This window comes from Schistocerca gregaria, chromosome 1 (genome assembly GCF_023897955.1).
Source record: "Schistocerca gregaria isolate iqSchGreg1 chromosome 1, iqSchGreg1.2, whole genome shotgun sequence".
Classification (NCBI taxonomy): domain Eukaryota; kingdom Metazoa; phylum Arthropoda; class Insecta; order Orthoptera; family Acrididae; genus Schistocerca; species Schistocerca gregaria.
In genome coordinates, this window is record NC_064920.1 from 731,034,044 (window position 1) to 731,048,541 (window position 14,498).

Sequence of the window (14,498 nt, forward strand, 5' to 3'; positions counted from 1 at the left end):
CGAAGCCAGTTCCATACAATACAATACCTCATCCCTCCAAATTTTTGGATGTATTTCCAATCAGTTTTACGTATTTTTATACATTACATATTAAGCATTTTGGAAAAAAGTAATTTTATTGCGTGAGACCATTTTTATATGAAATAAGCACTGTAATAAATTGTACTTACCATTAGCTTATTTAACCCCCGTGTGTATTAGCAAGCGATCTAATTATAAGAACAATAACAAAAGACTTGTAAAACTTCAAGTAAATAAGAAATAATAATAATAAATTAAAAATAGAAAAAAATTAAGAAATGTAAGCCTCAGTTAATTACATGCCACAAATTGTTTTGTATGCTTACAGCATGCCATGGCCCACACTGTAATGTGGAAGGCACAACATTTGTTTCCCCTTCGTTGCACTTTTGTTGGACTATCAGCGGTACACCACGCTGCTCTTCAGGCACAAGCATTACTACTGACACAAATAATTTTACGAAAGGGAAAATATTTACAAAGCTTTAAAATTATTAAAATGGTGATTACATACTGATGGCATTAAAAAAATTGTCATTTAAATGAAATGCTTTAAAGCTAATGAAAAATTTCACTTCATTAGGACTTACACTGGGATGCCTACTTTTGGAGAGCCTACTTTGAGTAGTTTTAGTACTGCAAAGCATAGAGTGCCAACGGAAAAGGAGGGTTGTTATTTGGGAATGGGTGTAATGTGAGAGGGAAGGTGATAGGCAAACATGGGACATGCGTAACTAAGGTGGAATCGGGCCATAGTTATGAGGTGAAACGAATAGCAAAGAATGGGAAGGAAAGGAGGAGCGATGATGGTTCAGATGGCTCTGAGCACTATGGGACTTAACTTCTGATGTCATCAATTCCCTAGAGCTTAGAACTACTTAAACCTAACTAACCTAAAGACATCATAAATATCCATGCCCGAGGCAGGATTCGAACCTGCGACCGTAGCGGTCACGCGGTTTCAGACTGTAGCGCCTAGAACCGCTCGGCCACGATAGATGATGTGTTGAACGATAGGATGTGGATCAGATATGGTAGAAAGGGTAAATACCAGGGTGGATTTCATTATCTTGTAGAGAGTATGCGTAAAGTGCGCATAGGAAGAAGATGTGGGGAATGTGGCGGTGCAGGTGCGGTGGGAAGTATTGGTATAGGAGTATCAGAATACCTGGATTGGAAATGAGAGGGAGAAAAATGCATTCATTGGAATGCAGTTTGTGGGATGTGGAGGTGTTCATTGTGTGCAAAGAGGGGGAAAATTTGGAAATTTGTAGTGACTTCCTATGGGATCAGACTACCGAGGTTATCGGTCCCTGGGCTTATACACTACTTAATCTAACTTAAACTAACTTACGCTAAAGACAACACACACACCCATGCCCGAGGGAGGACTCGAACCTCCGACGGGGGGAGCTTCGCGAACCATGGCAAGGCATCTTAAGCCGCGCGGCTACCACACGCAGCCGAAGAGGGGGGATGAGGCGATAATCTGGTAAATGAGTCGTCTAGCACAGGGGAAATGGGCGTGAAAAGTAAGGTGAAGTGCCTGATGTTCAAGGATTTGGTGTGAGTGAATGAACTTCAATGGAATGGATAGCCAGGCTATATAGGCATAGCAGAGGAGAGGGTGCATCAAGGATTAGTAGATGTGAATGGTAATGAAATCTCCATTTCACATGGTTAATAGTTTTTGTCTATTTTGGACTTTTTATTTGGATAATGTCAGCTGCTCGTGATCTTGCGGATAGAGTTACTGACTCTCGATCACAGGCCCCAGGATCTGTTCACAGCTGGATTGGGGACTTTTGTTCTGCTCGGGACTGTGTGTGTGTGTGTGTGTGTGTGTGTGTGTGTGTGTGTGTTGTCCTCATCATGATTTCGCCATCATCGACGCGCAAGTTTCCGATTTGGCGTATAATGAAATAGACTAGCACCAGGCGTCCAAACTCTCCAAAGGGGACTCCTGAACAAATATACCATACACACATTTGTTGGATGATCAGTAGGTAAGGCTTCCACGTTACTTTTTTGTCAAAGATTAGTCTGAGGTAGTTTAAAATGTTAGTTAATTAGATAGGATGATCCGAAACAGTTAGGAAAGTCATGGAAACGGAAACTGCAGGTGGTTCGTACTGGCTTGTTGGGTTCACTATGAGGAGACATTGGTTGCATCACGATGTAAACTGGATCGAATGGAGTTGAAGAGGCCGTTGGGAATGGTGGATGGTGGGGGTAGAGGGGTAGGAAGGCGGTGTCATCAGTGTAGTTGCGAGCTAACATCTCAAAGGTGTTCGGGCTCACATGCGGCTCCTCTTCGTCGAAATGTCTTGGCTCAAACCCGTCTAAGGGCTCAACCGCACGTGTCGCATTCCACGCCCTAAATTAGACACCTGTAACCCTTTGGTTAAATTGTCTGGCTGACGGCAAGTTTGAGAAATACAAAGTTAATATAACATATAATAACAATAATAATAATATAGGCAACTAAATTAACGACCCATAAATGATGTAGGGCACACAATTGCGATTTGGTTAGAAAAATGTTTATTCAGAAAGCAAACTAATAGCGAAAGTGGTCCTATTTAGAGTTACTGTTACACTCGAGCGCAAGAAGGGTAGTAGGAGTAATCCATTTAACTACAGACCTATATCATTGACGTCGGTTTGCAGTAGGGTTTTGGAGCATATACTGTATTCAAACATTATAAATCACCTCGAAGGGAACGATCTATTGACACGTAATCAGCATGGCTTCAGAAAACTTCGCTCTTGTGCAACGCAGCTAGCTCTTTATTCGCACGAAGTAATGGCCGCTATCGACAGGGGATCTCAAGTTGATTCCGTATTTCTAGATTTCCGGAAAGCTTTTGACACCGTTCCTCACAAGCGACTTCTAATCAAGCTGCGGAGCTATGGGGTATCGTCTCAGTTGTGCGACTGGATACGTGATTTCCTGTCAGGAAGGTCGCAGTTCGTAGTAATAGACGGCAAATCATCGAGTAAAACTGAAGTGATATCAGGTGTCCCCCAGGGAAGCGTCCTGGGACCTCTACTGTTCCTGATCTATATAAATGACCTGGGTGTTCTCTTAGACAGTTCGCAGATGATGCTGTAATTTACCGTCTAGTAAGGTCATCCGAAGACCAGTATCAGTTGCAAAGCGATTTAGAAAAGATTGCTGTATGGTTTGTCAGGTGGCAGTTGACGCTAAATAACGAAAAGTGTGAGATGATCCACATGAGTTCCAAAAGAAATCCATTGGAATTCGATTACTCGATAAATAGTACAATTCTCAAGGCTGTCAATTCAACTAAGTACCTGGGTGTTAAAATTACGAACAACTTCAGTTGGAAGGACCACATAGATAATATTGTCGGGAAGGCGAGCCAAAGGTTGCGTTTCATTGGCAGGACACTTAGAAGATGCAACAAGTCCACTAAAGAGACTGCTTACACTACACTCGTTCGTCCTCTGTTAGAATATTGCTGCGCGGTGTGGGATCCTTACCAGGTGGGATTGACGGAGGACATCGAAAGGGTGCAAAAAAGGGCAGCTCGTTTTGTATTATCACGTTATAGGGGAGAGAGTGTGGCAGATATGATACACGAGTTGGGATGGAAGTCATTACAGCATAGACGTTTTTCGTCGCGGCGAGACCTTTTTACGAAATTTCAGTCACCAACTTTCTCTTCCGAATGCGAAAATATTTTATTGAGCCCAACCTACATAGGTAGGAATGATCATCAAAATAAAATAAGAGAAATCAGAGCTCGAACAGAAAGGTTTAGGTGTTCGCTTTTCCCGCTCGCTGTTCGGGAGTGGAATAGTAGAGAGATAGTATGATTGTGGTTCGATGAACCCTCTGCCAAGCACTTAAATGTGAATTTCAGAGTAGTCATGTAGATGTAGATATCCATTTGACACAGTTAGATCATTCACAAACTCATCGCGAAGCACAAGTCCAATGCTCCACCTCGATATTTACACGAAAAGTTGGAGTTCACACCAGGCGCGCTGCTGCTCACCGCTCAGAGACTAAGTCCCGCGATACCACACAATGTGAAATTTTCTAAGTCGTTTCACTTCCTAGCTGCCTAAAGACCGACTGTCCGCTTTCGCGTCTCAATCCGAACTGTCCACTTTGGTGTCTCTAGCCGAACTGTCCCTCTGCCCGTGCCCGGCCACGTTTTCCTGCGCGCCGAACAAAATGGTGCAAATGGCTCTGAGCACTATGGGACTTAATTTCTGAGGTCATCAGTCCCCTAGAACTAACTAACCTAAGGTCATCACACACACCCATGCCCGAGGCAGGATTCGAACCTGCGGCCGTAGCGGTTCCAGAATGCAGCGCCTAGAACCGATAATTTAAATTTACTATATCTTTTAAACAAATAAAGCTACAGAGTTGATATTTACAAAGTTTGTCATTTTAATGATGTTCTTCTGTACGAAATATCGGTCTTTAAGATCGACCAAAGCGTTCAGATTTTAGCATTCAGGTCTTTGTTACAAAACTTGTTAATTTCACATTAACAGTAAATCCTAAACTATGATAGATATGATCAATATTCCAGTTTTAGTGGGATCACCATGATAATTCATGAAGGATGGTAGATTGAAATTACTGTGGCTTCATTCCCTGGATTAGTACAGAATTAAATATTTTTCAAAAATGTTTCTTTTGTGTTAGCAGAAGAGCCAACACCATGTTACGAGTGGAGGCCGAAATGCACGCGTTTTAACTCACGCAGGCTGGCGTGAGGAGGGAAGAACTATACTGACGTGAGGTCTGGAACATGACTAGGAATGAGAATTCAGAAAGCGGACGTAATTAGTTTGATACTTAACTTTAATCCATTAATGACTAACGTCGGTCTTGACGGTACATGATTCACAATATTATCTGTTCAGAATACATTCTTGAAGCTAGTAATTATAGTAACTGAATATGGCGCCTTGCTAGGTCGTAGCAAATGACGTAGCTGAAGGCTATGCTTAACTGTCGTCTCTGCAAATGAGAGCGTATGTAGACAGTGAACCATCGCTAGCAAAGTCGGCTGTACAACTGGGGCGAGTGCTAGGGAGTCTCTCTAGACTAGACCCGCCGTGTGGCGGCGCTCGGTCTGCAATCACTGATAGTGGCGACACGCGGATCCGACGTATACTAACGGACCGCAGCCGATTTAAAGGCTACCACCTAGCAAGTGTGTTGTCTGGCGGTGACACCACAGTTTCCCTTTATGGCTGATCTTAGGTCCGCCATGTTTAACACTGCTACGTCTCCTTGGCCACACAAGGCTTCTGTAAGGTTTCCCTATGACGTAGTTTGTCGTCTGTCCCACTCGCACACACTAGAGCACAATAGATGGTTTCCCCATCTCGTGGCGAATCTGCGCTCTTTGTTGCACACAGTCCTGGAGGACAGGGTTCGTTTCACAATTACTGAAGGCTGACTCTTTCGGCCATATACTTAAACGAGAGCGGAATGCTCGTTTACTCACACTGAAGAAGATAGACAGGAGGAGATGGTGGGCTGGTGATCTCAGAAGTGTGAAGGGTATAATTATTGGAGCAAGATAGGACGGGGCGTTGGAACATTCCTGGAGTAGGATGCAACATACAGGAACTAGTATTTTTGTGGCGATTGGATAGAAAGGATGAAATAAGGTTGACAACAATAATTGAAGGTTTCCAGTTTGAAGAAGAGACTGGAATGTCATATACAGTCATGGGTGATACAAAGGTAGCGGACTTTCTATTGCTTAGCTAATGGAATAAGAGATGGTTGATATAGTATAGTTGCTCGTTGGATTAGAAGTTAAGTTGGAAGGTACACTGGTTAATAAGAAGTAATAGATGCTAATTAAGTCGTTACGGATGTGTTGAGATAATTTTATTGAAGTCCTCTCTAAACGCCGAGGCAAGCATGACGGGGTAGGAGGTGTCATTAGCTGTTTTGTTGGGTTTAGAGTAAACTACCACTGCATTCTGCAGGTTTTCCAGAGTTGAGAATAGCAACCTGCATGGATAAAAGACAGACAGAACAGTAAGAATTCCTGGGAAGTAACGGGGTCTTTTTCTAGAACTTTGTAAGCGATACAGTAGTGATCAGAAACACTTTTTTTTAAATCATCTAGTTTATATCTTATGCTGCAATAGGCGTGTTTGTGCTAAATTGGCTACATACCGGAAGCTGAGCAAAAATCATATTCATGGACTTTCGGGAATAAGAAGTAATCAAAATGGGTGTGATCGGGAATCGTAAAGCTATGGTGTAAGTGTGTCTCGGACAATAGCTTGAAGAAAGGAGCGGTATAGGCGACAGGATCTATTGACAGGGAGCACAGCTCATGGAGGGATTGTGTGAAGGTATGTATAGGTTGACTTAGTTGTCAGGAGGGCAAACGACTTCTAAAAAACTCTGCAGCAGGTAATGGGGTCAGAGAAGGTGATGTGTTCAGGGCTATTTTATGAGTTTTTTTTATACAAAATACTAGTGGTTTGCTTCATAGTAATTGCATTTCGGTTGATTTTTCTTCCACTTATATCCGTACCTGTATTGCATTGAAAATATTTGCTCAACAGTGCAAACATCGACGATATAGCCTGTCTGTTGTGTTTGGAAACGAACTTGTCTCATTCATTCACGGTATTTGTTGTTGACAACAGTAATGTCGACTTACTCTTCAGTACTCGTCGAATCTGTCTCGGGTTTATTTTTTCGGCAGTGTTGGTAGTACATTTAGTAATAAACAGCCGTGATACACGAAGGTGAAAAGCAAGAAAGTAAAAGAAAATACTGGGAAAGTGAAAAGAAGTATAAGAAAGCTGTAGAAGACGAGAAAAATCTGTGAGGGACTCACACGAGAATTGGAAAAGGATGTTACTGAGGGTAAAAAGAATTACAAGGAGTAAGAGGTAGGAAAGCATTTGCACTAAACTTGTGAAAGGGGAAAAGGAAGAGCCAATAACGCAATCAGAGGAGATAAGAAAGAGATGGGAAGAGTTCTTTGACAAACTACTAAATGAGAAAAACAGCAATGAAAGGGGTATAGAAGTACGACAGATGGACCTGAGCCTGGAAGAAGAGAAAGAGATTACAATGGTATCGGTAGGACTAACACTGTAACCAAGAAAAGCACCTGAGGTAGATAAAATAAGTGTGGAGATATAAAAGATAGCTGAACATACTGGAATGCAACGGTTGAGTAGACTGCTAAGAGGCATATGGACTAAGAAATGTTTGCCTGAAGAATAGTGAGAGCCAATAACAATCACAATGTTAAAGAAGCGAGACAGAAGAGTATGTGAGTGTTGTCAAGGCATCATAAGTAGCAAAAATAGATGAGAGGATACTGAAAAGAACGTTGAGGGGAAAAGTGGTAGGCCAGTCAAAAGAAGAGCAGTATGGCTCTGGACGTGGAAGATCAATAGTGAATCCAATATGTGACAGGTGATGGAAAGGCAGTGAGAGTAGGAGAAAGATAGAGTGATGACATTTTCTGACTTAGTGAAAGCTAACGATAGTGTCTCCAGAGACTAACTATGGAAATATTTGAGGGAAAGTGCGTTGTAAAACAAAAAATTGAAATTCATCACGCAGTGTTTAACAAAAGATTCAACTGTGTCCAGTAGGAAGAACTGAATGGTTTCTGAACGTAACGGGGTTGAAACAAGGAGGTGTGGCGCCACCTTCATTATTCATCACGGTGATGGATGAAATCGTTAGAGAGACAAAAGAAGTTCACAGAGGAAGGGAGATGAAGTTATTGCCATTTTCCGATGGTATTGTGGTATGAGGAACCATCAGTAAGAATGTACAAGAACAAATCAAAATTTTAAATGAAATAAAAATCTGGGTGAATACGAGTAGGACTCGCTCACTGAGGGTTCCGCAAAAACTCAGTTATTTATACAGATATTTCATCCAACGCGAGAATCGAGAATTTCGACAATTTTTGCCCACTATCGGTACTGATACTGGCAAGATATCGAAATCTGTAACATAATTGGCTGCATCTTTTGATTGGATTGACGTAGAAGCTTAAATTGTTTGCAGCTTGCTACGTCGCCCCATTCTTGACAGAAAGGATTCCTAATAATTGGACAGATAGACAGACGGCCAACAAAGCGATCCTTTAAGGTTTCCATTTGTACCGATTGAGGTTTGGAACCCTAATAATTGAAAAATATGGAATGAAATCAAGTGAGGGGAAAAGCAAGACTGTGGTGGTAACCAGAAGGCAAAGGATAAATTAATATTAACGGAAAGGATATTGAAATTGTGGATAGCTTCAAATATCTACGAAGTGTGATAATGGAGAACGCAAGAATAGAGGTAGAAGGTAGCAAAAAGACAAAATAGAGTAACGCATTTTACCGGGTGTGTGAGGGGCTTAGTCTGGGGAAGAGAGATGCCGATGAAAGGGAAGGAAGTGCTGTACAAGACGTACTTTACATCCAAGCTGGCATTTGCATTGGAGACCTGGACAATGACGAGAAGAGAGGTGAACAATATTCAAGGTAGTGAAATGAAATTCCTAAGAAGTATGTTAGGGAAACGAGAAGAGGGGGGAGTGATGGTTCAAATGACTCTGAGCACTATGGGACTCAACTGCTGTGGTCATTAGTCCCCTAGAACTTAGAAAACCTAACTAACCTAAGGACATCACACACATCCATGCCCGAGGCAGGATTCGAACCTGCTACCGTAGCAGTCGCACGGTTCCGGACTGCGCGCCTAGAACCGCAAGACCACCGCGGCCGGTAGGGGGGGGGGGGGGGGGGGAGTGAGAAATGAAGTTGTTAGGAACGAAATTGGAGCACGAAAAGCAGAGTGAGAGAATTGAGAAGGGCAGGTTAAAACGGTTTGGATATGTAAAGAGAAGGAAGGTGGAAGAATACCAAGCCGGGCGGTGTGGCCGTGCGGTTCTAGGCGCTTCAGTTTGGAACCGCGTGACCGCTACGGTCGCAGGTTCGAATCCTGCCTCGGGCATGGATGTGTGTGATGCCCTTAGGTTAGTTAGGTTTAAGTAGTTCTAAGTTCTAGGGGACTGATGACCATCGATGTTAAGTCCCATAGTGCTCAGAGCCATTTGAACCATTTTTTTTTAAGAATACCAAAACAAATGACGCTGACCAAGTTTGAGACCAAGAGGATTTGAGGGAAATCTAGAACCAGATTTACTGACTCAGTAAAGATCAGTTTAAAAAGAAGGTATATAGACTGGAACTAAACAAGTATAGAAGAAGAATGACAGAAAGACAGGGAAAAGTTGAGGAGTGCCATAAATTCCATAATGCTGCCTGATGCTGGAGAAAGGGGAAACGAAGACGACAACGACACAGCAATATGGTAAGGTTTACCGATGAAGAGTTAGCTGATTAGCAACTTGTGTATGGTTTTACTGAAAGTGATTGAAGTGCGGCACTAGGACGCTATGTTGGGATGCCGGCAACTGCTTCATGGTACTTTTGCATTTGTAAGTAGGTGGTTATTAGAAACCGAATTCTTCTGTGTTGGAACGGAAGATGTTTGCTGTGCTAGATAAGCCAAAAAGCCTGATCTGGAGGAGACTCTGTTACATGTGGTTGGTGACAATCGTGCCACCAGCAGTGGACGTGTTGCACGAGCTCTGAAAACAAGAACTGTTATTTTACTCTGTGTATTGTTTTGCACGATTTGGTAATTGCATATTACAGACTTTTTCACTATTGTGAGTATGTTTCTTGTACTAAAATATTCAGAAAATATCCCTGAACAACCTCTGAAATTTTGATGGTGGAGCTCCAATTCCCCTGTACATCATAATGTTATCACGCTTCAGCGTTCTGTTTCTTTAACTTTTTGAATAATGTTTGTAGCTCCTATTGTACGCTCTTGTGTGTTACCAAGAGTTTTCACTGCTGACAGCACGGAGTACAGTGACAAGTAGTAGTGCTAATGTCGTTTTGGTATAAAAAAATTAGTTACTGTAGCTACTGGTTGCTAAGATTACTAAAATTTAGAAAACAGTAGATTCCTAGAGCTCTGCTGTTACATAATCCTTCAGAGAGAGAGAGGCATCAGAAAAAGCAGTTATGGCGACACAAAGCTAACCACGCTTTAAACAGGCTGGTGAAGGTGCGTTGCGGAAACAGTTTCTCGAGGTCTCTGTAAATCATCAAGATGCAATTCTTGGTTTTTTTTTTTCATGAGCGTACGAGCCACAAATAGGTACAATAATTGATGCCGGCATACTGAGATGGCCTTGGAGTATTGTTTCATAAGCTTGTAAAATAGCCGCAAAAAGCAGTGCGTCACTAGCTCCAGCAATGTATTTCTGTACCTGGAGGACAATTTTAGGCCACTGTTTCGCCTGAGAATTTCGCCACTTGGATCGAATAAAGAATGCGGTATCAACGAAGCGTGGAAACATTCACGCACTCTAATAACATAATTTCTGTGACATATTTCCTTTTTTAAGTTGTGACTATCTATGCACGCAAACTCGTAAAAACATCTGTACCCAAAATCAGAGTGTAAGATGGTATTTTTAGTACAATTAGTTGTTACGTAAATATAACAAAGTATTTATGTGAAAACCTTGCATAAATTTTCATTTACGCTTCGGCTCCAGAACCTGCGTCTGTGGTTCGAGGGATGTATCCAGAGAAACATCGTCGTATTTCGACGGATTATCTAAAATTAATTCACCCTACCACGTGTCCTCAGACCTCGTCCTGATAGTCTTGCGGGGCAGCAAATCTGACAGCCACCTACGGGGTTGCGAGTGCACTGGAAGGTCATAACTCGGGACTCGAAGGTAACTGTTTCAATCCCGGCAGTATTTGAATGGCAAGAGGAGAGGAGATGGTGACGCAAGATTATTGATGAACAAACTGTGCACCCATGTTATGGACTATGTTCCAAACCTCACCAGAATGACTGACGACTTTGTTGAAAGCTATCGTATTGACCAAATGGAACGAAACGGTCGGCGGCACCCTTGATGCTATTTGAGAAGAATTGGCTAAGTAACGCAACGGTTTTCACACCTTCCTTCTGTATTATCATCATCACATTCATCGTCATCATAACAATCCGTATCATCAGTTCAAACGCGACAACACATCCAAATCAATTTCAAGCAAACTCGGAACGCATATGAGTTAGTGGGATTGGTTGGGTTGAATTGGGGGGAGGAGACCCAGCTGCCAGGCCAACGGTCTCATCGGATTAGGGGAGGATGGGGAAGGAAGTCGGCCATGCCCTTTGAAAGGAACCATGCCGGCAGTTGCCTGAAGCGATTTAGGGAAATCACGGAAAACCTAAATCAGGATGGCCTGACGCTGGATTGAACCGTCGTCCTCCCAAATGCGAGTCCAGTGTGCTAACTACTGCGCCATCTCGCTCGGTCTGTGAATTAGTGTAATGAGGCAATGCCGTGATATTCAAATATCTCTAGAATTTCCACTTGTGGGAGCGGAGGTGTGAAAGCAGTGACGTCTAACATAACTTCGGTACAGTTGGAGCTATTATAATAAAACTTCTACATACTGTATATACCCTACTAATCAAAAAACTACATTGTTTGGACAGACACCCACAGAATTGTTAGGAATGGGGAGCAAGTACCAAGGTGATAGACACGCAAAAAATAATAGAAAACGAATTATACACTCCTGGAAATGGAAAAAAGAACACATTGACACCGGTGTGTCAGATCCACCATACTTGCTCCGGACACTGCGAGAGGGCTGTACAAGCAATGATCACACGCACGGCACAGCGGACACACCAGGAACCGCGGTGTTGGCCGTCGAATGGCGCTAGCTGCGCAGCATTTGTGCACCGCCGCCGTCAGTGTCAGCCAGTTTGCCGTGGCATACGGAGCTCCATCGCAGTCTTTAACACTGGTAGCATGCCGCGACAGCCTGGACGTGAACCGTATGTGCAGTTGACGGACTTTGAGCGAGGGCGTATAGTGGGCATGCGGGAGGCCGGGTGGACGTACCGCCGAATTGCTCAACACGTGGGGCGTGAGGTCTCCACAGTACATAGATGTTGTCGCCAGTGGTCGGCGGAAGGTGCACGTGCCCGTCGACCTGGGACCGGACCGCAGCGACGCAAGGATGCACGCCAAGACCGTAGGATCCTACGCAGTGCCGTAGGGGACCGCACCGCCACTTCCCAGCAAATTAGGGACACTGTTGCTCCTGAGGTTTCGGCGAGGACCATTCGGAACCGTCTCCATGAAGCTGGGCTACGGTCCCGCACACCGTTAGGCCGTCTTCCGCTCACGCCCCAACATCGCCTCCAGTGGTGTCGCTACAGGCGTGAATGGAGGGACGAATGGAGACGTGTCGTCTTCAGCGATGAGAGTCGCTTCTGCCTTGGTGCCAATGATGGTCGTATGCGTGTTTGGCGCCGTGCAGGTGAGCGCCACAATCAGGACTGCATACGACCGAGGCACACAGGGCCAACACCCGGCATCATGGTGTGGGGAGCGATCTCCTACACTGGCCGTACACCTCTGGTGATTGTCGAGGGGACACTGAATAGTGCACGGTACATCCAAACCGTCATCGAACCCATCGTTCTACCATTCCTAGACCGGCAAGGGAACTCGCTGTTCCAACAGGACAATGCACGTCTGCATGTATCCCGTGCCACCCAACGTGCTCTAGAAGGTGTAAGTCAACTACCCTGGCCAGCAAGATCTCCGGATCTGTCCCCCATTGAGCATGTTTGGGACTGGATGAAGCGTCGTCTCACGCGGTCTGCACGTCCAGCACGAACGCTGGTCCAACTGAGGCGCCAGGTGGAAATGGCATGGCAAGCCGTTCCACAGGACTACATCCAGCATCTCTACGATCGTCTCCATGGGAGAATAGCAGCTTGCATTGCTGCGAAAGGTGGATATACACTGTACTAGTGCCGACATTGTGCATGCTCTGTTGCCTGTGTCTATGTGCCTGTGGTTCTGTCAGTGTGATCATGTGATGTATCTGACCCCAGGAATGTGTCAATAAAGTTTCCCCTTCCTGGGACAATGAATTCACGGTGTTCATATTTCAATTTCCAGGAGTGTATTAGCGTCTTTTGTGTGTGTGTGTGTGTGTGTGAGAGAGAGAGAGAGGGGGGGGGGGAGGGGGAAGGTCAGGGAGCTTATAGCTTGAAACTTCCTGGCAGATTAAAACTGTGTGCCCGACCGAGACTCGAACTCGGGACCTTTGCCTTTCGCGGGCAAGTGCTCTACCAACTGAGCTACCGAAGCACGACTCATGCCCGGTACTCACAGCTTTACTTCTGCCAGTACCTCGTCTCCTACCTTCCAAACTTTACAGAAGCTCTCCTGCGAGACATGCAGAACTAGCACTCCTAAAAGAAAGGATATTGCGGAGACACGGCTTAGCCACAGCCTGGGGGATGTTTCCAGAATGAGATTTTCACTCTGCAGCGGAATGTGCGCTGATATGAAACTTCCTGGCAGATTAAAACTGTGTGCCCGACCGAGACTCGAACTCGGGACCTTTGCCTTTCGCGGGCAAGTGCTCTACCAACTGAGCTACCGAAGCACGACTCATGCCCGGTACTCACAGCTTTACTTCTGCCAGTACCTCGTCTCCTACCTTCCAAACTTTACAGAAGCTCTCCTGCGAGACATGCAGAACTAGCACTCCTAAAAGAAAGGATATTGCGGAGACACGGCTTAGCCACAGCCTGGGGGATGTTTCCAGAATGAGATTTTCACTCTGCAGCGGAATGTGCGCTGATATGAAACTTCCTGGCAGATTAAAACTGTGTGCCCGACCGAGACTCGAACTCGGGACCTTTGCCTTTCGCGGGCAAGTGCTCTCGAGTCTCGGTCGGGCACACAGTTTTAATCTGCCAGGAAGTTTCATATCAGCGCACACTCCGCTGCAGAGTGAAAATCTCATTCTGGAAACATCCCCCAGGCTGTGGCTAAGCCATGTCTCCGCAATATCCTTTCTTTCAGGAGTGCTAGTTCTGCATGTCTCGCAGGAGAGCTTCTGTAAAGTGTGGAAGGTAGGAGACGATGTACTGGCAGAAGTAAAGCTGTGAGTACCGGGCCTGAGTCGTGCTTCGGTAGCTCAGTTGGTAGAGCACTTGCCCGCGAAAGGCAAAGGTCCCGAGTTCGAGTCTCGGGCGGGCAACAAGTTTTAATCTGCCAGGAAGTTTCATATCAGCGCACACTCCGCTGCAGAGTGAAAATCTCATTCCAGCTTATAGCTTATTGGTGACAATCCCAGTAGCATTTAACCTTTGCGGCTGTAGTGGTGTTACGAATAGATGGCACGTTTAAGTGCAACTGCTGGGAAAGAAAATGTTGGACTTGTATAGTCTTAGGACTCCGGGAGACAGGAGTTGAGATAGGGGATGCAACTCAGTGGGTGATATGTATGCGTAACTCTGTAATGCATTGAGAAATTTCAATAAATTTAGTACAAATATGGCATTCTTTATACGGGAA

General features: G+C 44.5%; 1 non-coding gene across 1 annotated transcript; it reads left to right on the forward strand.

Annotated features, from left to right (window-relative positions):
• Positions 1-14,106: 14,106 nt before the first annotated feature.
• On the forward strand, positions 14,107-14,181 carry Trnas-cga (transfer RNA serine (anticodon CGA)). Its single transcript has one exon. It is a non-coding gene; the product is annotated as a tRNA-Ser (tRNA).
• The last annotated feature ends 317 nt before the right edge of the window (positions 14,182-14,498 follow it).